General features: G+C 63.6%; 1 pseudogene; it reads right to left on the bottom strand.

The window, feature by feature from the left end:
• The window catches only part of LOC126443668 (large subunit ribosomal RNA), a 7,964-nt pseudogene that overhangs the window by 3,466 nt on the left and 1,998 nt on the right, over positions 1–2,500 (bottom strand).

The following is a 2,500-nucleotide window of genomic DNA, read 5'->3' as shown; positions in this document are numbered from 1 at the left end:
CTGACGTTCGTCCACAGCACATGCACGCATCAGGCGTGACGCGAGAACCTTGTGAAAGGTCCGCGCCAACACCGAGCAGACCGTAATGGGGCGAAAGTCAGCGGGGGATGTTGGTGCAGCCGTTTTGGGGAGAAGTGACGTCCGGGCGCGAAGCAGACGCTCGGGGAGGGCGCGGGCCAGGAGGAAGAGGTTCAAGAGTTTCACCAGGACTTCATGCGGCAGGCGCCGCAGCTCCGCTGGAGTCAGGCCGTCCGGCCCGGCTGCCGATCCCCTGGGCGGCAAGGCAGCAGCGACCTCCTCACGTGTGACCGGCCCCCATAGGCACTCAGGAGCGACAGGCTCCGAGTGCGGGAGAAGGCGGTCACGGATGAAGCCGGCGGTGGAGATCGGCTTCTTCGTGAAGAGGTCCGCCCAGAAGTCCAGCAGACCGGGGATGTCGGGTGGCGGCTGCAGCAGGGTGCCGTCCAGCAAGCCGCGCACGCAACGCGCACGCGACCTACGGAAGGCGTCCTGTGTCCGCGCGTATTCCCAGCGGCGCCGCTTGCGCTTCTGCAGCGGCGGGGCGGCAGGCGGCCGCTTGGATGGTTGGCGCGGCCGCTGTGTCCTGGTGATCGACCTCTCCCCCCTGGACCCGACCGACGCAAGGGCATCCGGGAGCATGCCCAGGATGACATCGGGCGGCGTGCCCCGCCCCAGACCAATGACTCGATCCAGGGCAGAGAAACGCTGGGCGGAAGCAGGTAGCCCCGCCAGATGCTCCCAGATGGCGGCGTCAGTCGGCCCCTCCGGCGGCGGCCCGGTGGTGTCGGCCGCGAAGTCCTCGGCTGCGTCGACGGGCGGCGCAGCGGCCTCGCCCGCGTCAGGCAGCGAGCTCGCTGCTCCACGGCGGGACGCCGGCTCTTCACCCCGACCGATCTCAAGTGCCTCCATGAATTGGCGGACAAGCTGCTTGTGGGCAGCTTGCCGCCGTCGGCACTTGATTGCCTCAAGCGTTCGGTCGGGGAACATCCTGGTAAGTTCTTGATTTACAAAGAAGAACCGGGCGTCCCTCTCCAGGAACAGTTCGGCCTCTGCCTTGGCGAGCGACAGGACTTCTTCCTCCGTCCACCTCGCGCGATGCCTCTCCGTCACGATCTCAGCGTTGGCGGCCGCAGGGTGTTGGCGGCGGCGATGGACCCCGAGACCGTTCTTCGTGGTAAAAGTGCGGTGGCACTCACTGCAAGCAAAGGGAGCTACACAAACTATCGCATTTTCGTTACGGCCGGTTGGCCGGATAGGTGCTGGGGTAGCTGGGGTGGCACCTTCAGCGGAAGGGCCACCATCTCTTGTTTCTTGTCGGCTGCCCCCAACTATAAAGGGATAATGCGAGGGGGGGCTGGTAACCCCCCCAAGCCCCTGGTGCGGTCTTCCACTCTGCAAAAATCAGCGGGCCCACGAGAAGGGGAGAAGACCGCAGGAGAGGAGAGGCTAAGAGGGCTAGGCCCATGTATTGCGCATCACTCTCCCTGTAACTATAACCCAAGGAAGGCACCTCGCAGCAGCAGCACGACTACATCAAGACCGCACTTCGAAAAGCCAAGTCCGGATGCAGCCACACCGCCGCCACTTGGCCACCTTAAGAGAGTCATAGTTACTCCCGCCGTTTACCCGCGCTTGCTTGAATTTCTTCACGTTGACATTCAGAGCACTGGGCAGAAATCACATTGCGTCAACACCCGCTAGGGCCATCGCAATGCTTTGTTTTAATTAGACAGTCGGATTCCCCCAGTCCGTGCCAGTTCTGAGTTGATCGTTGAATGGCGGCCGAAGAGAATCCGCGCACCCGCGCGCCCCCGGAGGAGCACGCTAAGGCGGACGCGGCCTCGCAGCAAGGAAGATCCGTGGGAGGCCAAGGCACGGGACCGAGCTCGGATCCTGCACGCAGGTTGAAGCACCGGGGCGCGAACGCCGCGCAGGCGCGCGCATCCTGCACCGCCGGCCAGCACGAGGCCGACCAACGGCGAGAGCAGACCACGCCCGCGCTAAACGCCCGCACTTACCGGCACCCCTACGGCACTCACCTCGCCCAGGCCCGGCACGTTAGCGCTGACCCACTTCCCGACCAAGCCCGACACGCCCCGATCCTCAGAGCCAATCCTTATCCCGAAGTTACGGATCCAATTTGCCGACTTCCCTTACCTACATTATTCTATCGACTAGAGGCTCTTCACCTTGGAGACCTGCTGCGGATATGGGTACGAACCGGCGCGACACCTCCACGTGGCCCTCTCCCGGATTTTCAAGGTCCGAGGGGAAGATCGGGACACCGCCGCAACTGCGGTGCTCTTCGCGTTCCAAACCCTATCTCCCTGCTAGAGGATTCCAGGGAACTCGAACGCTCATGCAGAAAAGAAAACTCTTCCCCGATCTCCCGACGGCGTCTCCGGGTCCTTTTGGGTTACCCCGACGAGCATCTCTAAAAGAGGGGCCCGACTTGTATCGGTTCCGCTGCCGGGTTCCG

This window comes from Schistocerca serialis, unplaced genomic scaffold (genome assembly GCF_023864345.2).
Source record: "Schistocerca serialis cubense isolate TAMUIC-IGC-003099 unplaced genomic scaffold, iqSchSeri2.2 HiC_scaffold_167, whole genome shotgun sequence".
Classification (NCBI taxonomy): domain Eukaryota; kingdom Metazoa; phylum Arthropoda; class Insecta; order Orthoptera; family Acrididae; genus Schistocerca; species Schistocerca serialis.
The sequence above is the reverse complement of the archived record's forward strand: the minus strand, read 5'-3'. Positions and strand labels throughout refer to the sequence as shown.